The sequence below is a fragment of the Lolium rigidum genome, chromosome 1, assembly GCF_022539505.1.
Source record: "Lolium rigidum isolate FL_2022 chromosome 1, APGP_CSIRO_Lrig_0.1, whole genome shotgun sequence".
Lineage (NCBI taxonomy): Eukaryota > Viridiplantae > Streptophyta > Magnoliopsida > Poales > Poaceae > Lolium > Lolium rigidum.
The window spans coordinates 47712702-47738447 of NC_061508.1; positions in this window are offsets into that span (position 1 = coordinate 47712702).

A 25746-nucleotide genomic window follows, 5' to 3' on the forward strand; every position below is an offset into this window, starting at 1 on the left:
GGGGTCTCCTTCAAGATGTGCACCTACCTCATGATGTTCCGGACACCATTACTTGGAAGTTCACTAATGATGGGAAATATTCCGCCTCCTCGGCCTATAAGATGCAATTCGAAGGCCTTGTCTCAACCTCCCTAAATTCCACGGTTTGGAAAGTTTGGGCGCCTCCAAAGTGCAAGTTCTTCGCTTGGTTGGTTATGCAAAATAGAGTTTGGACGGCGGATAGGCTTCAACGTAGAGGGTGGGAAAATTGTGGAAATTGCCCTCTATGCAACCAAGTCCAAGAGACGGCGGACCACCTCATGTATAAGTGTCGCTTCACCTTGCGAGTGTGGAAGGAGATTCTAGCTTGGTGCGGTATTCACGATAGATCCCCGGAGTCTTGGATCAATGAGCCAAATGTCGATGCGTGGTGGACAAATATTGCCTTACAAAGAGGTCAACATAGAAAAGCCTTAGCATCCTTGCTCATGCTAATCTGTTGGGAAGTTTGGAAGGAACGCAACGCTAGAGTCTTCCGACACCACCTTTCCGCCACAAATGTCATCATTGCCAAGATCAAAGATGAGGCTCGGGCTTGGTGCTTGGCCGGCGCTAAGGATTTGTGCAATATAATACCGGGAGAGTAGGCTTTTGTTAAAGTCCTAGGGCTTGTCCTAGGCATCTGTTATGGAACTCTAAACTTCTTCTCTATTAATGAAAATGGCAAATCTTTTGCCTCGTTTCAAAAAAAAAAAAAAAAATTTGAGCCTCCAGCACGAAGATGTAAAAATACTGGAGATTTTTTGTTTGTGTTCATATCATTTTTATACATTAAAGTATGATCAAGTAAATTAGCCAGACAGAACCATCCAGGAACTCACTTGAGTACTGTAACCTAGAGGTGATGAAGAATTTTCAAATTTCAGGTTTACACTGCACCGGATATTGTTCTTTTAGTTATAAACCAGCATATTGAGTATACATAGTGATGTTAAGTGTCCCCGAGTTAAGAATGAACTTTAAGTTGCTGGTTGAAGATGATGTCTAGATCCATTTGATTCTGTTTAGTTGTTGGTTGCCTTCAAGAGTTGTAAACTATTAATTATATCCTAGACCGCATGTCCATGGTTTAGAACTTTCTTCAAAATAGTGTCATACATAATAATTTTGACTTTCTGTAATGTTTTGGTTCGGCCGATTCAGTTCTCGAGCCAGCATGATTTGCAAGATTGCATTTTTGTGCTCATTGTTTGCACGTATTTTGCAGCTAATGTTCCTCTTTAAAAGAAAGGGAATTAAAATTTGGCATCATGTAACTTTGTTAAGACATGCATCAAACTGAAGAGTGAAATTGTACTGGTTAGAAGCGGTTGCTCGAGTTTAGTAAGTTTCTTTAATAGTTTATGTGCCAAATAATGGTGTTCTGTTATGTAAAGATTGCAAAGACTTCCTTTTGGAGTTAGTTGTTCACGAAGATCTGGTATGTCCCACATGCCTTGTGTATGTCAGTTATGCATTGCTTTACATTTTCTTATCTATTTATACCATCCGCTTTGTCCATAACTCCACATGTTCTTGAATATACATTGTTTTTCTCCTTAAAATGTACACCGTATAAATAGCCAACCATTGCACTATATACTTTCCACTTTGCGAATGGATTTATTGTTCTTAGTTGAACAGTGTAACCGATTGCAACCGAACAACATAACATGTCACCGTCTTTCCACTAACCACCTTTAGCCATCCAGATAAAATCATAATAAACAACAATCTGTGGAATTCAACCACAATAAATAAAACATTTATAGGCCCATGTACATTGGCTGCCCACATGATTAAGGCCCCGTCTGCAATACAGATGTACCTTATTATACCAAAATAAAAATAGTTTATTTTTCAAAAATTTCACAAGATGCTGAACTTTCCACATGTTTGTACACCATAGATCATGTCTAAAAAATAGACGGACGCATCAACGCGCGCTTTTATGGTCTAGTAATCTGTGAAGTGTGAACGTCTTGGCCTTGCGCCAGCCGCCTCAATTAAATTGTACAGGCCTCTCTAGTTCCAATGTCCGGTGCACCGTTACACGAGAGCTCCGGGTTTTTTACTCAAAAAAAAAAAGAGCTCCGGGTTTGCTCCAAAAAAAAAAAGAGCTCCGGGCATCTGGCCATGTTAGGCCATGCACAATGCAAGATGCTTGGTCAATCGACTGGCGAATGGGATGAAGAAATAGTACGAGAGACTCTTTGTCCTCTTGATGCTGATGCTGCCCTCCGTCTACCTCGCGCAAGGAATGGGGGTGATGACCTCTGGGCGTGGAACGAAGAGAGGACAGGCATCTATACTGTCCGTTCAGCTTATCGTATGTTGGTTCAACAGACTGTTGTTGCCTCGGGGAGTTCGAATTGGGACTCTGATCAGGTTTGGAAGAAACTTTGGCAGCTCAAAGTGGTGCCAAAAGTGAGAATATTTTGGTGGCGGGCACTGCAGGGATTCCTTCCTTGCTACGCCGAGCTGACCAGGAGACATGTTATGGATAATGGCATATGCAAACTTTGTGGCCATGAGGATGAAACGTTATACCATGCTATGCTACAATGTGTGCACGCAAAACAATTCTGGACTGCTACTTTGGAATATTTTGGCTTCAGTATCCCCAGGTTGCACCCAGTAACTTGGATGGGAGACTTGCTGGTCGGCTCCTTTTTGAAATCAGAACATGTACCGATAGCCATCACGGTTCTATGGTGTATATGGTCTAGTCGGAATAGATACATCCATGGTGAGGAACAATACAAGCCTCTTGGTTCCATGCAACTTATTGAAGAGCAGCTCGCCCTCCTGGAACTTCCGCCAAATCAAGCTGTTGTTCTGAAACCGGAGGTCACTTGGTCCAGACCCCCGTCCGGATGGTTTATGGTGAATACGGACGGATCGCTCAACTGCAGCTACGTGAAGCAGGGTCAGGTTATGTCATACGAAATGATCTGGGAGAATTCGTGGAAGCGGGGTGCCGTAAATACCCTCATATCGATGATCCTTTTATTAGTGAGTTGTTGGCAAGTAGAGATGGCCTAGAAGCTGCTGCAAGGCTGGGTATACCGAAATTATCATACAAACGGACTGTAGCTCGCTGGCCGAACTTTGGCAGGATGAAAGACAAACAAGAAGTGAAGGTGCTCACGTTTTGGGTGAGATGAAGATGATGTGTGCGAATTTCCAGGAAGTCAAGCTTCTCTTTTTAGGTCGTGATGCAAATAAAGCGGCACATAGATGTGCCAAAGAAGTTCTTAGCGTGGTAGATTTTGTTCGCTTTGATGTAATACCTGGTTTTCTGACTGAGCTTATTCAGTCTGAATGTAGCCACTATCCCGTTTAATAAAGCAGTGGATTACAATCAAAAAAAAAATGCAAGATGCTTGGTCGGGTGTTTATAAAAATTAACTAAGTTCTTTTTTGTTAAGAATTGGTGTTTATTCGTATAGAAGAGATGCTTAGTTAGGCATCTGCCTAGCGTAAATGACCACCTAAACTTAGATAAAAATCGATTTATTTTGCTAAGCACTCTTCCTTGTACATACATGTCCTTATATCAGACGATGGAAAATGGTTCTAAGACCAACCTTCTCCCAAGGCCCAAGGGGGTGTGCCAAGGTCATGGCCACTTTGGTTTGAAAGATTTGAATAGGATTTTTGAGGATCTTAAACTTTATGATTTTTCTATAGCAGTAGTTTGATTTGTAGGATAGTATGGCATAGTTCTTTTAAAGAAATCCTTGGCACTAGTTTTCGTAGGAAAACTTACATCACTCAAACCTTTTTATAAGATTTTTTTTGTTTTACTGTGCTTGAATTAAGCAAACTTGGTGCTGACTTGGAAAGAGATTGAGTGCAAGACACCATTGGTACAGTGGCGAATGTTGCAGGTACACTGCGCAAGATGGTGTCGCGTGAAAGCGGGCAGCGGACGGTCACATGGCCGTCACCGTGTGGAAACGTGGTTGGGCGGGGATCAAGGCGAACGAGCCGGTTTGGTCTTTTCTCGTGCAGATCGCCCCTCCTTGTTCAACGGCCCACAATGATCAAGCCGGTGGGCCACCAAGGCGCCGACGCACGCACGAATACGCACGAGCCAAATGGCCAAATCTATTTTGAAAAAGTATATTTTAAACCTGAACTAGGTCCGGCGAAATAAACCTAAAACTTTAAATATCTATCTTTTATATCCTAAACTATTAAATTCCAGTCTAAATTGAATATTGCAGTTGTTTGAGCAAATTGTCCATTAAAAAAAGCTCCTACATAATTATATATTCAAATTGTGTGATCCCTAGTTTTTTCATCTCTTAGAGCATCTCCACCGGCGCCCCCCAAATGCCGGCAGAGGCGCCGACACGTCCATATGGGACACCGACACTGCATCCTCTATTTGGGGGAGCCGTTCCCACATCGGCGTCCTCAAATCGGCAGCCCTGATAGATGTTTTGAATTAAAATCACAAATAAAAGCATAGAAAATCGAATAAAGAGAAGAAACATTCTATTCCACAAACTAATACATAATTGGGAACGTGGTTTGCACGAAGATATAGTTTGGAACATGGTTTTCCACAAACTAATACATAGTTTGAACCATGGTTGACACAAATATAAAACATTGCAAAATAACTAAACCTAACTAGGCCAATCATCGCAGGTTTCGTGTGTTCGCTGCCAAGAAAGAACACTCAAGGGCACACCCAGTCACCCAAACTGGAAAATCCAGCTAGTGAAGGTGCCCCTGTTGGTTCTTTCGAGAAAGAACATCCAAAAATATGTGTGCCTATTTTCGCTGCGAAGAAACAACACTCAGTCGTTGTCCTCCTCGGCTGTCGCCGTGGTAGTGGCGGCGGCAGCGCGTCTCGTCGAACACCTTGCCGCTCATGACCCCCTCGCCAAGGTAGGAGAACATGAGCACGAAGCCGGCTTCGAGGTGGTGGTATGTAACATCCCAGGTTTAGAGGCAATAAAATGAGAGAACACCAAAGTGTGCATTGCATTCATGCATAGAAAATCCGGGGAATTTTCGCGCTTTCAAATAAAACCTGTCACAGTAACTGAAGTTTCACTTGACTTGCTGGAATTGAAGTAGATCATCAAGTCAAGCGCTATAAACTTCAATGTGATCTTTGCCAAAACCTTATTTTTGGGTAGAGATGATTTGATCTATGTATTAGATCAAATGGAATTAGATTTACAACAACACATTCTCTAATAATCAAAACCTAACTTATTAACACTTAAAAGTTAGCAACTGCCTTTGTGTGTAATTTAATTCACTTATAAATAAGGTAAACCACAGGGTCTAAAGTGCATAAAAGCCACACATTCTTATTTAAATCATAACTTATTAAATACATGGAATATCATAAAACTAAATCCATTTACATTACAAATTATAGTTCAAACTATTTGAATAAAACTAACTAGGAGTATTTTGAAACTCATATGATCATGCCTTGGTGAAATCAAACCCAACTATCCAAAATTGAGAAATAACCTTCAACCTTAACCTTTTTACCAATACTATAATGTAAATACAATCAAAGATGGTATGATGACTCATCCACAATAATAAAACCATCCACAAGATATTTAGTAGCAAATGCCACTTGGCTATCCAAAAATAAATCATATGAGAGGATAATCTCTATGCCACATGGGATGAAAATATCTACATGACTTGTTTTCCAAGCTATGCCACCTCATGCTCAAAGGATTGCTATGGATGAGAGCATGACAACCAAGCACCTTACTCATCCCACTAAAACAAGAGTCACCACATATGTGTCATGATATTAGAGCTTGCCCAAGCCTATAAATAGAGCCACACCCTTCATCCCTTTGCTCATCTTGTAGCATGATACATGTGAACAAACACATAGAGCCACTCCATATGAATTAGCTAGGATCAAGATGAAGAAGCTAGGAGGTGGAGGCATACCACAAGAAGAAGGTTTATCAGATTTCCTGAAGAACAAGCTACAGAATATTGCAAGGTAGAATCCCTAGGCAAACCATATATTTAGAGGATCATATCATCATCTCTTGAGTAGAACCTTAGTAAACCAATTCCATAATCATCACAATTTGGTACTAATTAGAAACCTAAGAATCTAAGTGAGTGTGATGAGAGGAATGATAAAGAGTGATTAGTGAGGAATAAGTGGATATTGTCTAATGCATGACTATACCTTGTGGATATAGATGATCAGTTAAACCCATGTTATTAATAGATCTCATCTATCACATAAAATAATAAGTATATCACTAGTAGTTAATCCCAAACCAATCCTCATGCCTTGTGTAGAGGAGTAATCCTAGTCAATTAAACATAACCTAACTATTGCTCACATCCTAAACCTAGTGGTGTATCACATTGGTGATCACTACTAAAAACCTAGACCAAGTCTGAAATCCAACCCATGGATTACTTTGGATTATAAGTAGAACCCTGCCATGCCTCATGTCTATTCTATACTTCAATTAGTGAAGCATCACCAAAACTATAAACCTTTCACCTAGGAATCAGTTCACATAAAATATTAAACCCTACCTTTCCATCCTAGTAGACCAAATGAAATAGTGTTCTATAAATTAAACCATCATTAGCAAATGCATTGTTAATTATAAACATAGGATCCATCTTAATTAGTTCAAGCTAAAGTTTACTAAAACCAGATTAATGATTATAGAACTTTCTTAACCATCTTCTTAAACCTTAAGAACTATCATTCACATAAAATCATGAACCAATTCCATTTCCTTTACCATTTGTTAAACCCCATAATTAAATTATATGTGAATGATCACTATGGTTAAGCACTAGAAAAATAGAAGGTGTTCACCATGCACATATTCTAAATTTCAAATCAGTTAAAAACAGGTTTAATTCCTTAATTAACAAAGCAATTGAGATAAACCCTAAAATCATTTCTATTTGAAAACTTGAATTGTGTCTCATAAGAACACAAAATAAATCAATTATATAATAGTTGTTTGGAAATAAAACAATACAGTAGATGGCATTATCAAATTATTTTGATATTCAAATATTTTTGAACCTGTAAAGCAAAACCAGAATCAAAATTTGAATTCAAATCACAAATAGAAAACAGAAAATAAAATAGAAAAGAGAAGAGAGAGAGGAGCTTACCTGTTGGACCAAAGCAGGCCACCGCAGCCCACGTCGCCAGCCCAGCCCATAAACGAAACAGCCCAGATACCGTTTCGGCTCGCTTTAAAATTCGTGCGAGGCAAGTCATCGTCTCCTTCTTCTTCTCCGGAGACGACAGCGCAGAGGAGGAGCCCGGCCACCTCACCGTTGGCGATAGGGACGGCCTCGGACGCCGCAGAAGCTTCCAGAACCCTTCCCTATATCTCTCGCGTCCGAGCCTATCCGAAGACGTCAAGATTCGTGCCCAAATGCAACTCACTGTCACCGTCGCATCTCCACCCCTGCCGCCGGCGAGATGACGCTTCTGACCACCTCGAGCTCTATAAATATGTCTGGAGCTTCTCCAGGAAACCCTAGCACCTCGCCGCCCATCCATTGCTTCCCAGACATCCCCTATCTCTCAAATTCGTCCACTTTCTGTCACCGGCGTCGATCAAGAACACGGCGGAGGAGGTCACCCCAGCCTCTGGCGTGTGGTCCAGGAGGAGCCCCTGGACTCAAGGAGCATCTGGGAGAAGCCCAGCATCCGGGGAGCCGTGTGGAGGATCGATTTCATTGTTCCCTTCCGCAGCAGTTCGTCGGGAGATCGCCAATCGTCGTCGTCTCCGTCGACCATCGCCGGAGCCGACCACGCCATCGTGTTCAGGGTAAGCTTGCGCATCTGTAGAGCCTACTCTCGCATCCTAGAAGCATCTGTAGCTCCAGATTGATAGTTGGCCGGAGTGCACCGCCGCGGGACATGATTTCCGATGAAGCTCCGGTGACCTATAGCTTGTTCCACCACCACCATAGTGTTCACCATCTTCTTCTCGTTCGACTGGTACCACCCACGTATCCAGGGGTGCCTTGTAGCGGCGGCGCCACCGTGCTCTGGTCGCCGGCGTTTAAACGTCGGCAAGGTCAAAACTCACGGTCAATCTTGACCAGTCCTTGCTCACGTGGCATCCAACGTGGCAGTAGCCCCACCTGTCTGTCTCCGGGTGTGTAACCGAATCGGTATGTCTAGCCTTTTCACTTAATTTCAAATTCCGGAAAATGTCTGAAACTTTGCAAAATCATAGAAATTTCATTTCAACTCAGAAAAATGCAAATAATATATCAAAATGCTCACAAAAATAAACTCTACTCAAATAAAATATAAAACAAAAATGTGTGTTAAAATAATAATTCACTTATTTTTAACCTTATTAATTATGACATTTCAATTATTTATAATACAATTTGAATTCAATAAATTGTTAAGTGTAAAAATTAAATTTTAACTATTCAGTAACTAAGTAAAATGTTAGGATTAATTTTATTTACCATAATTGCATTAACTTAATTATTAGTGGTAATTCATAAACCCTAATTGCAAATTACTATTTTCCATTTTCTTTAAATAGTAATAACTCAAGAAAATATTATAAGCCAATATTATTTTGGTAAATCAAAACTTATTTACTTAAACATCTTTAGTTAACAAGTTAATTATTTTAAACCCTAATAACAATTATTAAACCCTGATTCTAAATTAAACCTAAATAAGAATTACCCTAATTATTAAATCTTGTGGAGATTAATAAAATGTTAAACCATTATTAATTTGATTCAAAGTAATTAGTAACCACAACTCTATTACCAATTATCATTTTAGGAGTTGTGTCATAATTTAGAAACCCTAAGTTTAATATTAAGTAAAACCTAGATCTCATTATTTTATGTGATCATGTCAAAATGTTAAACCCTAAAACCCTAGTTGTTTATCACATGTGATCATGTGAATATCACCTTACATAGAGAACCTTATTATGTGACCAACAAATACAAGTCAGGATCTACCAACATAGAACCAATTCACATGAGTCATCCTTTCATGTCTCTATTTCCAATTTAAAACCTATATGATCCACTAGTGCCACCTAGGTAGAAACCCTAACTTATTAATTGAATTAGTACCATTGATCACCACTCTTATATACCATACCATTAAGATCAACCTCAATCATTAAAACCTAGTATCAACTTTGTGTAGCAAATCACATCACATGCTCCTATCCAACTAAACCATACTTAGGAAATGATAAGTCACTTAGCTTAGAAACTACTAATGAATACTTAGTGAAGCAAATGAGAAACCATAGTAAACCCTAGTAGCTAATTTATAGAACCATATGGATAACCATCCTTTAATATAATGCCTAGGAAAAACCATAGTAATAAACCTACTAATATTTGCTACATGTAGATCACTTCTACTTAAGCACCAACCAGCCCTATTAGTAAACCCTAATAGCAATTAGCTCCTATTTAAAGTAGTTCATATTCTTATTTTAACCTTCTTATTTTAACCTCGTTATTCAAAAGTTATTCTTTTGAAGTACAAATGTCAATCAAACCATAGAAGCCCTAGTTCTTATTTGAAATACTCATTATTTCTTAAACTACATGTTCTTCAAAAGTTATTCTTTTGAAGTATAGTATAAGTAATCATCAACCATGTCCTGTAGAACTTAAAATTGACAACTGTTCTTCACATATTATTCCACTACTATTCTTTATGTGTATGATTGTTATGATGTCTTATATCACTTGATTATGATGCTAATATAACCAAACCCTAATAAGAACCTTGTTTGAGAACCATTCTAAAAGTGCAACCAACCCTAAAGAAATCTTTACAACTCACATATCTTAAATCATCAAGGTTAGCTTACGCTCGGGGCGATTGCATCTCATACTATGCATTATAGCATCTTTGCCAGCTTCTTTAAACATTGTCCTTACCGGACGATGATGGTATTTCAGAATTTGGAGTTATCACGTATCGAAGCTTTTGCCCGCATAATCTTGCAGTCAAGAAAGGCAAGTTCATCGCTTGCTCATGTCATTTGATTATTTTTATCAAACTATATGCAAAGTACTATACTTATCACTCATGCATTGAAAAGCAAATATTATTTTACAATTATGAATATGACTATGTGGTGGGCAATGGAACCATGGTATGTGTTGATATGGTGGAGGTTCCATTGCAATGGGTTATATCACCCTAGGATTAAATTACCAATGCCGTCCGAGTGATTCTAGCGCCGTACAAACCGCGTTGACCATGAGATCTATAATGGCTCGGGGAAGCCAGCCGTATCTTTTCCCTTCTGCACGCCAACGGATCGGAGAGACGGTGGGGTGCTGGAGGCACTGCCGCAATAGGTTGGGAAATCCTTTTAAATCCCCATCCATTGGTGATGTTAATCTCTTCCGATCTATGAAGGATTGTCCGGAGTACACCATGAGTAAAGCCGTATTATCGGGGAAGTCTACTGGAGGTGTAGGGTCGGACAAAAGGGTGGGTTTGCGGTCGCGGAGAAGGCGGTGTGGGCTTGGATCTTACACCTGGCCTCACACCAAAGGAAGTGTGGACGGAGTCTATAGCCCGGTTGGCAACAAGGATAAGGTCTCTTATGGGAAAAGTAACGCACCTCTCGCAGAGGATACCGAATTGTGATCGTCACTCCCTGTTCCGGGAAGGGAACCGCGAACGCGGCAGGAAAGGAACTCCACGAAGTTCTGGTCAACCCGTGAAGACTGACGGGCATAGTTTTCAGAATAAAATAAACCTTTTGAAGAAATGTTTATGAAAACTTGCATTGGCCTATGACTTTCTGGTCTATGGCTGTAGCTAGTGCATGATACACATATTTCCTAATATGAACTTGCTGAGTACGCTCGTACTCATTCTATCTCGTTTGAACCCCCTTCTTAGAGCAAGGCACCGAAGGAGAAACTACCGTGGAACTCGAAGACAAAGGAGTCAACTGCAACGAGATGAAGAATCCAATCAAAGAAGTCAATGGAGTCAACTTCGCATCAGCTATAATGGAAACCTAGACTAGTAATAGAAGGGAACCTTTCCCTAATCATAGCACCTAAGTAGCTAGATTTCTATAGCAAGCCAAGTAGCTCTTGAACTTGAGTTAGCAATAAGATAGATTACGAGTCGTTCTTCCGGAGCTTTATTTGAAGTTTTACCTCACCGTAAAGTAGGAGGTTGTGTGGATCTTATGTAAACTGTTCGTGTGTACTTCTATAGACATACCTTGGACTCGCATATGTTTCGTTGTACCACTCTGAGAGATGTAATATGGGTGGAACGGTGTTTCACTTGTGTTATGTCAACGACTTGTGTACTACACCATGCAGTGGTACGCTGGGTCATCACAGCTGGTATCAGAGCAAATGCTTTGACCCTAGGATTAAAACCCTTTAAAGGAGACCTATAGGTTTGGTAGTGTCTATAGGAAGTGTATTAGTTAAGTCAACTATGCTAAACCAACTATTCTTTTGACTTGAGATGGGTATTCACTTGAGAATAATCCTGACACACTTGAGTCAATCTTTCTTATCTATCTTTCTTAAGTAAAGTTAGTTAGTTATCTTGCTTCATTCCAAATAACTAGAACACCATTGGAGCTTAAGATAATGGGTGGTAGTAGACCACAGTTGGTATACAATACATGGTAGTCCAAAGAGAGGATACAACCATAAGGAAGATATCCTATTGGAAGAAGTATACCAATACAAGTTATAGTTAAGTAAGAGTCATTTAAAATGTCAAATACCTGATGATAACTAAAGGAGATAAGTTATATAAGGTAGTATATGTCTATGATGAGTCAATCATAGGAGGTAAGGAAGAGTGATAGGAGTATTTAAGTCTACTTTCCATGGTAGAGTTGGTAATCATATATGATTCACTTGAGAATCATGGTATGATGGAGTAGAACATCATAAGTACGATAACAAAAGAATGATAAGGAGTAGGATTTAGGGAATAGTTCGAAAGCTTAGGCCTTAAAATCCTAATAACTATACCAAGTATGTTAGAACCATAGTCCTTAATTTAAAGAAGGCTTATTTAGAGCATATCACATAGAGAAATCCTAGAGTTATAGGTGGTATATTCTAAACAATCATGTGTTTAGAGTAGACATATTAGAAATAATTGTATTATAGGAGGTAGTCTTCAATAGCACATATATTTGGTATACTATTTTGTTAGTACTTCCAAAGAAAACTAGGTTAACTTCAACTATCCCAAGCCATTTTGTTTCAAGTTTGTCTCATTGCAAATGTGCAATTAAGATAAATGTTGAGACAAATAGTAGAAATTCACGTACTAGTGCTAAGTATAACAACCTAAACCTATCTTATGTGGTGTTATATATTGCACATCTGATCACCGATGTTTAGGGATGTCTTACCCAATTATTATATTCGGGCATGTAAGGATGTGTATTATAAACACAAAGCTGGATTTTCTTGGATTTTCTTGAATCTTCATTGATTGACTAGATCCATACATGAAGTTTGACTTTGATATGCAAATGCATGTTGCAATATCAAGCTCTTACTTGATGTTATAGGTCTAGAGGGTAAAGGTATTCGTGTGAGGAAGTGACGAATTCTGAAGATTTTGAAGACAAGATGAAGGTTCATTAGAAGAAGGAAGTAAAATTGTGGGAAGCAACCACGATACTCTAAAGGAAGGACCAATTAAAACTCACTTCTATCCTTAATCAAGGAGTACTTCAACATGGAAGTATCATGGAAGTGAGAAAAATAGTGAATATGGAGCAGTAGAAGCGGAGCCATATTCCTTATGGAAGAAGGGAATGCAAGTGAAGTCACTTAAAATACTATTTTCATAGTGTCAACAAGTGGTTCTCTTGCAAAACAAACCCTGGAAGAAGCAAAATAGACAAGTGAAGTCGTAGCTGGTATAATAAGACCGCAGCTGATATAGGATAATCATGAAGAGAAAGTATGTGAAGTGAGGTATATCTTAACTAAAACTAGGTAAGTAGCCACAACTGGTAAGTAGATGTTGACTAGAACCATAGCATAGCTACAGCTGGTATCCAATAAGCCACATCTGGTACTAGGTAGTCTGCAGCTGGTACCAGATAGCCCACAGCCTGAACATTTCTTTACCCTAAAAGAAAGGGGGATTCCGCAGCTAGTATTTTACAGCTGGTATTCCATAGCTGGTAAATATTTAGTTGGAGGATTCACATCGGATATCCACAACTGAGTGGATACACCACAAAGAATTCTTCGTGAGACTTTAGAAAGGTACAAAATATAAACCAGACTTAAACCAACTACCTAACCTTGGAGTTTAATGATTAGAAGAAAGGAAGTTTGAAGATCATTAGTAAACTCCAAGGGGGAGAGGAAGGCTGAAGGAGAAGTATTAAGATATAATATTTGGAGTATGATGGACCAAGAAGAAGGTCTGAACTGAGAGGAAGTCCGATCCTAGTTTCATAAGATTGGTGGAAGTATCCATATAATAGTACTCTCAGGAGGTTGTCAGACCAGAAGCCGAGGTTCATATCTCGAGGAGGTAAGGGTTAGACCTTAACTTGAGGGAGTAATTGTAATTACTTGAAACCAAGAGAACTCAAGTAAGTCTAAGATAATGACGTTGGATGAAGAAGATATCGGAGAACAATCAAAGCCTAAGAAGATACTATACGAAGGAGTTTGACCATACTAAAACATAAGCCTATTAGAAAGATTCCTTTCATGGAACCTAAAGAAACCAAAAGAAAAATAACTAGCTTTAAACTAGAAGCCATGATTGGATGGACTAAATGAGTCTAATCCATTCGTAGGACTAAACAACCAGGACCATGCCTATCGTAATACCTTACCAAGTACCATTACGTTCGTTATGATAGTAAGGGAAGACAATACCCTACCTTAAATAAATCTTTTAAAATTAAGGTTAGAGTATCGCAGCTGGTAAATCATAGTGCCATATTACACCGCAGCTGGATTACCGCAGCTGGTAGAACCAAGCTTTGAGTACCCAGATAGGAAGATGTCACCACAACCATTAGGAAAGTCCATTAACACAATAAGATGTCTTAATCCAAGAATTTTTGGATAGTAAGCCTATAAGCTTAGAGTGTTGGAAGAAATCATAGAATTGAAGAAAATATTAGTACCAGACATCAGAAGACTCCAGGAAGGATCTGGATAAGGGATATATCCAATTATATCTAGTATGATCACCATGGAGTTGAAGGATGGTGATCTGTTCAAGATATTTCAACATTCCGAAACATGAGAGCGTTCGAACTTCGGGACGAAGTTCAGTTTAAGGGGGAGAGGCTGTAACATCCCAGGTTTAGAGGCAATAAAATGAGAGAACACCAAAGTGTGCATTGCATTCATGCATAGAAAATCCGGGGAATTTTCGCGCTTTCAAATAAAACCTGTCACAGTAACTGAAGTTTCACTTGACTTGCTGGAATTGAAGTAGATCATCAAGTCAAGCGCTATAAACTTCAATGTGATCTTTGCCAAAACCTTATTTTTGGGTAGAGATGATTTGATCTATGTATTAGATCAAATGGAATTAGATTTACAACAACACATTCTCTAATAATCAAAACCTAACTTATTAACACTTAAAAGTTAGCAACTCGCCTTTGTGTGTAATTTAATTCACTTATAAATAAGGTAAACCACAGGGTCTAAAGTGCATAAAAGCCACACATTCTTATTTAAATCATAACTTATTAAATACATGGAATATCATAAAACTAAATCCATTTACATTACAAATTATAGTTCAAACTATTTGAATAAAACTAACTAGGAGTATTTTGAAACTCATATGATCATGCCTTGGTGAAATCAAACCCAACTATCCAAAATTGAGAAATAACCTTCAACCTTAACCTTTTTACCAATACTATAATGTAAATACAATCAAAGATGGTATGATGACTCATCCACAATAATAAAACCATCCACAAGATATTTAGTAGCAAATGCCACTTGGCTATCCAAAAAGAAATCATATGAGAGGATAATCTCTATGCCACATGGGATGAAAATATCTACATGACTTGTTTTCCAAGCTATGCCACCTCATGCTCAAAGGATTGCTATGGATGAGAGCATGACAACCAAGCACCTTACTCATCCCACTAAAACAAGAGTCACCACATATGTGTCATGATATTAGAGCTTGCCCAAGCCTATAAATAGAGCCACACCCTTCATCCCTTTGCTCATCTTGTAGCATGATACATGTGAACAAACACATAGAGCCACTCCATATGAATTAGCTAGGATCAAGATGAAGAAGCTAGGAGGTGGAGGCATACCACAAGAAGAAGGTTTATCAGATTTCTTGAAGAACAAGCTACAGAATATTGCAAGGTAGAATCCCTAGGCAAACCATATATTTAGAGGATCATATCATCATCTCTTGAGTAGAACCTTAGTAAACCAATTCCATAATCATCACAATTTGGTACTAATTAGAAACCTAAGAATCTAAGTGAGTGTGATGAGAGGAATGATAAAGAGTGATTAGTGAGGAATAAGTGGATATTGTCTAATGCATGACTATACCTTGTGGATATAGATGATCAGTTAAACCCATGTTATTAATAGATCTCATCTATCACATAAAATAATAAGTATATCACTAGTAGTTAATCCCAAACCAATCCTCATGCCTTGTGTAGAGGAGTAATCCTAGTCAATTAAACATAACCTAACTATTGCTCACATCCTAAACCTAGTGGTGTATCACATTGGTGATCACTACTAAAAACCTAGACCAAGTCTGAAATCCAACCCATGGATTACTTTGGATTATAAGTAGAACCCTGCCATGCCTCATGTCTATTCTATACTTCAATTAGTGAAGCATCACCAAAACTATAAACCTTTCACCTAGGAATCAGTTCACATAAAATATTAAACCCTACCTTTCCATCCTAGTAGACCAAATGAAATAGTGTTCTATAAATTAAACCATCATTAGCAAATGCATTGTTAATTATAAACATAGGATCCATCTTAATTAGTTCAAGCTAAAGTTTACTAAAACCAGATTAATGATTATAGAACTTTCTTAACCATCTTCTTAAACCTTAAGAACTATCATTCACATAAAATCATGAACCAATTCCATTTCCTTTACCATTTGTTAAACCCCATAATTAAATTATATGTGAATGATCACTATGGTTAAGCACTAGAAAAATAGAAGGTGTTCACCATGCACATATTCTAAATTTCAAATCGGTTAAAAACAGGTTTAATTCCTTAATTAACAAAGCAATTGAGATAAACCCTAAAATCATTTCTATTTGAAAACTTGAATTGTGTCTCATAAGAACACAAAATAAATCAATTATATAATAGTTGTTTAGAAATAAAACAATACAAGTAGATGGCATTATCAAATTATTTTGATATTCAAATATTTTTGAACCTGTAAAGCAAAACCAGAATCAAAATTTGAATTCAAATCACAAATAGAAAACAGAAAATAAAATAGAAAAGAGAAGAGAGAGAGGAGCTTACCTGTTGGACCAAAGCAGGCCACCGCAGCCCACGTCGCCAGCCCAGCCCATAAACGAAACAGCCCAGATACCGTTTCGGCTCGCTTTAAAATTCGTGCGAGGCAAGTCATCGTCTCCTTCTTCTTCTCCGGAGACGACAGCGCAGAGGAGGAGCCCGGCCACCTCACCGTTGGCGATAGGGACGGCCTCGGACGCCGCAGAAGCTTCCAGAACCCTTCCCTATATCTCTCGCGTCCGAGCCTATCCGAAGACGTCAAGATTCGTGCCCAAATGCAACTCACCGTCACCGTCGCATCTCCACCCCCGCCGCCGGCGAGATGACGCTTCGACCACCTCGAGCTCTATAAATATGTCCGGAGCTTCTCCAGAAACCCTAGCACCTCGCCGCCCATCCATTGCTTCCCAGACATCCCCTATCTCTCAAATTCGTCCACTTTCTGTCACCGGCGTCGATCAAGAACACGGCGGAGGAGGTCACCCCAGCCTCTGGCGTGTGGTCCAGGAGGAGCCCCTGGACTCAAGGAGCATCTGGGAGAAGCCCAGCATCCGGGGAGCCGTGTGGAGGATCGATTTCATTGTTCCCTTCCGCAGCAGCTCGTCGGGAGATCGCCAATCGTCGTCGTCTCCGTCGACCATCGCCGGAGCCGACCACGCCATCGTGTTCAGGGTAAGCTTGCGCATCTGTAGAGCCTACTCTCGCATCCTAGAAGCATCTGTAGCTCCAGATTGATAGTTGGCCGGAGTGCACCGCCGCGGGACATGATTTCCGATGAAGCTCCGGTGACCTATAGCTTGTTCCACCACCACCATAGTGTTCACCATCTTCTTCTCGTTCGACTGGTACCACCCACGTATCCAGGGGTGCCTTGTAGCGGCGGCGCCACCGTGCTCTGGTCGCCGGCGTTTAAACGTCGGCAAGGTCAAAACTCACGGTCAATCTTGACCAGTCCTTGCTCACGTGGCATCCAACGTGGCAGTAGCCCCACCAGTCCGTCTCGGGTGTGTAACCGAATCGGTATGTCTAGCCTTTTCACTTAATTTCAAATTCCGGAAAATGTCTGAAACTTTGCAAAATCATAGAAATTTCATTTCAACTCAGAAAAATGCAAATAATATATCAAAATGCTCACAAAAATAAACTCTACTCAAATAAAATATAAAACAAAAATGTGTGTTAAAATAATAATTCACTTATTTTTAACCTTATTAATTATGACATTTCAATTATTTATAATACAATTTGAATTCAATAAATTGTTAAGTGTAAAAATTAAATTTTAACTATTCAGTAACTAAGTAAAATGTTAGGATTAATTTTATTTACCATAATTGCATTAACTTAATTATTAGTGGTAATTCATAAACCCTAATTGCAAATTACTATTTTCCATTTTCTTTAAATAGTAATAACTCAAGAAAATATTATAAGCCAATATTATTTTGGTAAATCAAAACTTATTTACTTAAACATCTTTAGTTAACAAGTTAATTATTTTAAACCCTAATAACAATTATTAAACCCTGATTCTAAATTAAACCTAAATAAGAATTACCCTAATTATTAAATCTTGTGGAGATTAATAAAATGTTAAACCATTATTAATTTGATTCAAAGTAATTAGTAACCACAACTCTATTACCAATTATCATTTTAGGAGTTGTGTCATAATTTAGAAACCCTAAGTTTAATATTAAGTAAAACCTAGATCTCATTATTTTATGTGATCATGTCAAAATGTTAAACCCTAAAACCCTAGTTGTTTATCACATGTGATCATGTGAATATCACCTTACATAGAGAACCTTATTATGTGACCAACAAATACAAGTCAGGATCTACCAACATAGAACCAATTCACATGAGTCATCCTTTCATGTCTCTATTTCCAATTTAAAACCTATATGATCCACTAGTGCCACCTAGGTAGAAACCCTAACTTATTAATTGAATTAGTACCATTGATCACCACTCTTATATACCATACCATTAAGATCAACCTCAATCATTAAAACCTAGTATCAACTTTGTGTAGCAAATCACATCACATGCTCCTATCCAACTAAACCATACTTAGGAAATGATAAGTCACTTAGCTTAGAAACTACTAATGAATACTTAGTGAAGCAAATGAGAAACCATAGTAAACCCTAGTAGCTAATTTATAGAACCATATGGATAACCATCCTTTAATATAATGCCTAGGAAAAACCATAGTAATAAACCTACTAATATTTGCTACATGTAGATCACTTCTACTTAAGCACCAACCAGCCCTATTAGTAAACCCTAATAGCAATTAGCTCCTATTTAAAGTAGTTCATATTCTTATTTTAACCTTCTTATTTTAACTCTGTTATTCAAAAGTTATTCTTTTGAAGTACAAATGTCAATCAAACCATAGAAGCCCTAGTTCTTATTTGAAATACTCATTATTTCTTAAACTACATGTTCTTCAAAAGTTATTCTTTTGAAGTATAGTATAAGTAATCATCAACCATGTCCGGTAGAACTTAAAATTGACAACTGTTCTTCACATATTATTCCACTACTATTCTTTATGTGTATGATTGTTATGATGTCTTATATCACTTGATTATGATGCTAATATAACCAAACCCTAATAAGAACCTTGTTTGAGAACCATTCTAAAAGTGCAACCAACCCTAAAGAAATCTTTACAACTCACATATCTTAGATCATCAAGGTTAGCTTACGCTCGGGGCGATTGCATCTCATACTATGCATTATAGCATCTTTGCCAGTTCTTTAAACATTGTCCTTACCGGACGATGATGGTATTTCAGAATTTGGAGTTATCACGTATCGAAGCTTTTGCCTGCATAATCTTGCAGTCAAGAAAGGCAAGTTCATCGCTTGCTCATGTCATTTGATTATTTTTATCAAACTATATGCAAAGTACTATACTTATCACTCATGCATTGAAAAGCAAATATTATTTTACAATTATGAATATGACTATGTGGTGGGCAATGGAACCATGGTATGTGTTGATATGGTGGAGGTTCCATTGCAATGGGTTATATCACCCTAGGATTAAATTACCAATGCCGTCCAGGTGATTCTAGCGCCGTACAAACCGCGTTGACCATGAGATCTATAATGGCTCGGGGAAGCCAGCCGTATCTTTTCCCTTCGCACGCCAACGGATCGGAGAGACGGTGGGGTGCCGGAGGCACCGCCGCAATAGGTTGGGAAATCCTTTTAAATCCCCATCCATTGGTGATGTTAATCTCTTCCGATCTATGAAGGATTGTCCGGAGTACACCATGAGTAAAGCCGTATTATCGGGGAAGTCTACCGGAGGTGTAGGGTCGGACAAAAGGGTGGGTTTGCGGTCGCGGAGAAGGCGGTGTGGGCTTGGATCTTACACCCGGCCTCACACCAAAGGAAGTGTGGACGGAGTCTATAGCCCGGTTGGCAACAAGGATAAGGTCTCTTATGGGAAAAGTAACGCACCTCTCGCAGAGGATACCGAATTGTGACTCGTCACTCCCCGTTCCGGGAAGGGAACTGCGAACGCGGCAGAAAGGAACTCCACGAAGTTCCGGTCAACCTGTGAAGACTGACGGGCATAGTTTTCAGAATAAAATAAACCTTTTGAAGAAATGTTTATGAAAACTTGCATTGTCCTATGACTTTCTGGTCTATGGCTGTAGCTAGTGCATGATACACATATTTCCTAATATGAACTTGCTGAGTACGCTCGTACTCATTCTATCTCGTTTGAACCCCCTTCTTAGAGCAAGGCACCGAAGGAGAAACTACCGTGGAACTCGAAGACAAAGGAGTCAACCGCAACGAGATGAAGAATCCAATCAAAGAAGTCAATGGAGTCAACTTCGCATCAGCTATAAGGGAAAACCTAGACTAGTAATAGAAGGGAACCTTTCCCTAATCATAGCACCTAAGTAGCTAGATTTCTATAGCAAGCCAAGTAGCTCTTGAACTTGAGTTAGCAATAAGATAGATTACGAGTCGTTCTTCCGGAGCTTTATTTGCAGTTTTACCTCACCGTAAAGTAGGAGGTTGTGTGGATCTTATGTAAACTCGTTCGTGTGTACTTCTATAGACATACCTTGGACTCGCATATGTTTCTGTTGTACCACTCTGAGAGATGTAATATGGGTGGAACGGTGTTTCACTTGTGTTATGTCAACGACTTGTGTACTACACCATGCAGTGGTACGCTGGGTCATCACATGGTAGCGCGCGAACTTCTCCCAGCCGATGTGGAGGTACATCTTGCCGCGCGCATCGTAGATCATGTCCACGATCCACCGGCAGCAGCCGCATGTAGCCTCCCGTAGATGCATCGAGCCCAGCTCGTCGCCGGCGACGAAGTCGGCGAGCGTGTCCGGCAGCCTGTGGATGGCGTACGGGTCGCCCTTGAGGACGACGATGAACTCGAACACCACCGGCCGCTCCTCCTCCTGCAGATCCGACGATGAAGACGACGACGTCGCAGGCGACGGCGAGCGTGCAGCTCTTCCGCGGCCACGACCACGACCACGGCCGCGACCATACATGACGTCATCTCTTCAGATGGTGGAGGCTAGGGTTGGGGAGAGGCACGCTAGGGTTTGTGTGTGAGAGGGACGATGAGAGGCGGCTCTTTTTATAGGCCGGAGGGAGGCGGGGGAGTGGTGGCGCTCATTAACGCCGGCACGAAGAGCAAGGCACGATGGGACGGTTGGCTGCGCGTCTGCGTAAACTGCACCGTCGCTGCGCCCCAATAACTTCCATCGCGAGGTAGGCGACGGTTAGGTTAAAATTGAATGTGTGGCTGACAGGCGGCTCCCACGATCAAAATTTTCAGCCTCGCGAGGCGCCGGCGCGCCCGATTCGCGCCCTTGGCCAAGGGACCGGCACGAGGTTGCCGGCGCTTCTATTGGGCTCGGAAAACTACCAGCGCCGTTTGGGGCGCGCCGGTGTGAGCCCATTTTTGCTCCCGGCCCCCAAATCGCTATCGGGGCCGCTATGGGGGGCGCTGGTGGAGATGCTCTTAGGTATTGCTAGTTAGAGCATCTTCGCCGGCACGTTCCAAATAGGCGTCGGCAGTGCTGTATGGGATGTGCCGGTAGGAGGTCCTTAGTTTATGAAATTTTATTCCACACAGGCGCACCTCGTACGCCACCCCCCCTTTTTTAGCAAATTACAACATTTTACATAGTTTCAACAATTAAAACAATATTTTTGAAGTGTTAAAAACAGAAATTATTTTATAGAAATAGTTCAAAAAAATAAAGTAAATTATTCATACAAGAATAAAAAATGAATTGCAAACCACCCACAATTGCTCACCTAGATCATTCTGTAGTTGAGTATGAACACCAGTATCTCAGATTTTTCTTCATGCATCCGGAGGAAAGCAGCAAACTAGATCAGTACCTCGTCAACCTCAGCAAGAGATCCCTGAAAATCAAATAGATGGTCATTAACCGATTTTGCGTCGCGCTCATCAATGATCATGTTGTGAGTGATCATATAAGTGTCATCACCTCCCACATCTGAGCCTTACCCCTCGCCGTCCTGCCGGTGTATGGTCATGCCCCTCGTTTCTTTTCGGGTGTGCCAAACAGCTCTAGGATCGAAATTCAGTAATTTAGGTACAAACAATGGAGTTTTTAAGATAGCTTGTTTCGCCGATCCTCTACGAGTTCACCTGAAATTATAATACCTTTTCCAATCCATTTCTATTTACATGACATTTTTTTCCTCCCATGCTAAAAGAAAATAGATTTCTTTTGTTTGGATTGCCGTGAAACCCGGGATGTCCATGCTCTACGGTCCACGGCACGTAGATCACATAGAGCGCGCGTCTCTTTCACGGCATAGCCAGCGGTGGACGCGACCGTGCGCTGTGCGGCCGTGCGCGCGTCCATCCCGATTTCCCCGAGACGCCGACGGCGACCGGTGGAAAGCGTCGTTTGTCGCGTCACGGCGCGGCGAATTCAATACGCGTGGTCGCTTTCGCGACGTCGAGCAGACCACGTTGCGTTGCATGGATGGATGGAGGCTGACGGTGACGGGACCGACGACCGACGACGAGCGCCGAGCACCGAGCACACGCCGCCCCGGCGTCGGCGTGGCTCCGCCGCTGGTGAGTCTAATCCGGGATGCCCGCGGGACACGTCACCGGGCACCGCTCGATTCTGGTCCAGTGATGATTCTGCTGCATTTTCCAACTGACAAGGGAGCTTGCCGAGTACAGTACTCCTCTCTTCTCTTGCTCTGCATCGAGTCAAAGTAAGCCGGTCAAATGCAACAATGGAATGGTCGGTTGGTTGAAACAGGGATCGATTTTACTCTTTCAGCTCAGCTACAAGACTGGCTGAACCAGCTATCGAAGCTACGGAGACCAAGTTTTTTTTTTAAGAAACATCATACATTTACCCCTATGGATGCGCACACCCACACCCTCACCCTATGAGCACCTTCGGAAAACTGAACCAACGGTTTGGATCTTGAAGTTGACGAAGTCTCTAAAAACGCCTCGCTGTCGATGGGAAGGTCGTTTCCCACTGAATGAATATTTCGCCTTTATGAGACACACAAATGTCAAACCTAAGAGCATCCCTAGTCGCGTCCCCCAAACCGTTCCCCAAACGGCGCCATATCGAGCGTTTGGGCGACGTGTTTCGTTCGTGCCGCGTTTGGGGACGTCGCTCCCCAGCCGCGTCCCCCAAACGCCGCCCCCAAACATTAAAATACTTTTTTTGGGTTTTTTTTGCGTTTTTATTTCAGTAAAAAGAAGAAACATTTCACAAACTAATACATAATTGGGAATATAGTTTACACGAAGATATAAATTGGAACATGGTTTTCCACAAACTAATACATAGTTTGAACCTTGGTTGACATAAATATAAAATATTGCAAAATAACTAAACCTAACTAGTGTTGGCATCGAAGATTTCGTGTGTTCGCTGCCAAGAAAGAACACTCTCAGGCACTCCCAGTCACCCAAACTGGAAAATCCAGCTGTTGACGGTGCCCCTATTGGTTCTTTCGAGGAAGAACAAGCAGAAACCTCCGTGCCTATTTTCACTGCGAAGAAACAACACTCAGTCATCGTCCTCCTCGGCGTTGTCGCCGTGGTAATGCCAGCGGCAGCGCATCTCGTCGAACACCTTGACGCCCAAGGTAGGAGAACATGAGCACGAAGCCGGCTTCGTGGTGGTGGTAGCACGCGAACTTCTCCCAGCCGATGTGGAGGTACATCTTGCCGCGCGCGTCGTAGATCACGTCCACAATCCACCGGCAGCCTCCCGCAGATGCAGCGAGCCCGGCTCGTCGCCGGCGACGAAGTCGGCGAACGTGTCCGGCAGCCTCTGGAAGCCGTGTGGGTCGCCCTTGAGGATGACGACGAACTCAAACAACACTTGCCGCTCCTCCTCCTGCAGGTCCGACGATGAAGACGACGACGTCGAAGGCGATGACGAGCGTGCAGCTCTGCCGCGGACATGGCCACAACCACGGCCACGACCTCGTCCTCCGCCTCTACCAGCCATGGCGCCGACTCTTGAGATGGTGGCGGCTAGGGTTGGGAAGAGAGGCGCTAGGGTTTGTGTGTCAGAGGGACAATGAGATGCGACTCTTTTTATAGGCCGGAGGGAGGTTGGGGAGCGGTGGCGCTCATTAACGCTGGCACGCAGAGCTAGGCGCGACGAGACACTTCGCTGCACCTCTGCGGGAACTGCCCCGTCGCTGTGCGCCAATAACTTCGGTCGCGAGGTACGCGACGGTTAGGTTAAACTTCATTGTGCCGCTGATGTGTCGGGCCCGCCACGCCTCGCCTCGCTTTTCGTTGTATCCGGCGTCCCCGGAGCATCCCCTGTAGCGGGGACGGGCTCGGGGCGCTGAACACCGTATCGAATCGCATCAGACAAAAAGAGGCATTGGGGCACGCGGCTGGGAACGGTTTTTTATCCGGTGCGTCCCAAATTCCTTTGGGGATGTTTTGGTATGTGGATGCTAAAAAAAACCCGGATTTTGTCTAAGCATTTATGCTGCTGTAGGACTGACACCTCATCCACGGGAGGAGGCTATGACACCCTTATAGGGAAGATTTTTTGAAATTTTTCATCCTTTCTTCAGTTTGTCGTTTTTTAATGGAGTGAACATTACTTTTATGGCTGGTCACATAAACTTTGACCATCTTCATCGGCGCGTTCCAAATAGGGGAGGGCAGTGCGCTATGGGAGGGCGTCGACTCCTACTCGCCAATTCGGGGAGAGATTACACACACCCACGACCTCGATAAGAATCCCTAAAGAAACTTTAAACGACCAAATGTAAATAAATAAAAATTATATGAGACATAAACTTTACATAGGTTCCATTGTTTATATAGTTGGAAAACAATGAAACACTGACGATTCTTAAATAGAGATTTGTGCTAGATCTCGCCTTCTTTGCTGCGAAGGAAGAACACCCACTAACCCAAACTAGAGGGTTATGATGTTTCTCGCCATGTTCACTCGAAAGAAAGAACATCCAAAAACCTAAACAATAGGCTTCTGGTCATCGTCGATGATGTTTCCACTGTCACCGTTGTAGTGCCTATGACAGGATGCGTTGTCCAACACCTTCACCCCTGAGCTCACCGTTGCCTTCCCACGAGAAATTCACCAAGCAGCCGACCTCTAGGTTGTGGGCGTGGGCAAACTCCCCCAAGCTATTGTGGAGGGACATCTGGCCTCACCCCGTCGAATAAGACCTCGACAGACCACCAGCAAAAGCTGCAGTTGGCTTCCCGCAGGGTGCACACCGGTCGACTCATGGCTGGGCTAGAAATTGCGCGGACATTTCTGAGAGCCTCTTTGAGCCGAAAGGGTCTTCGTTGATGAGGACGAATAACTCGAAGAACTTGCCGTGAAAGCAGTTCGTCTCCTCCTCCTTCGGAGATGGCGATCGTTAATGCGGTGGGATCCTGCAGCGTGGCCCCCTCCCCAGCCGCAACCCCTAGCACCTGCCATGGATCGCGCAAGGGTGAAGGTGGAGGGCGGCGCTAGGGTTTGCGGGAAGGTAGATGGACGGAGCAGTGTCGCCATTATTCTCCAGCACACATGGATAGGTCAATTACGCTACTCTTTCAGCGGCAGTTAAGCCGGCCCGATGGATTCCATGCAACGTGGCGCGAGGCGC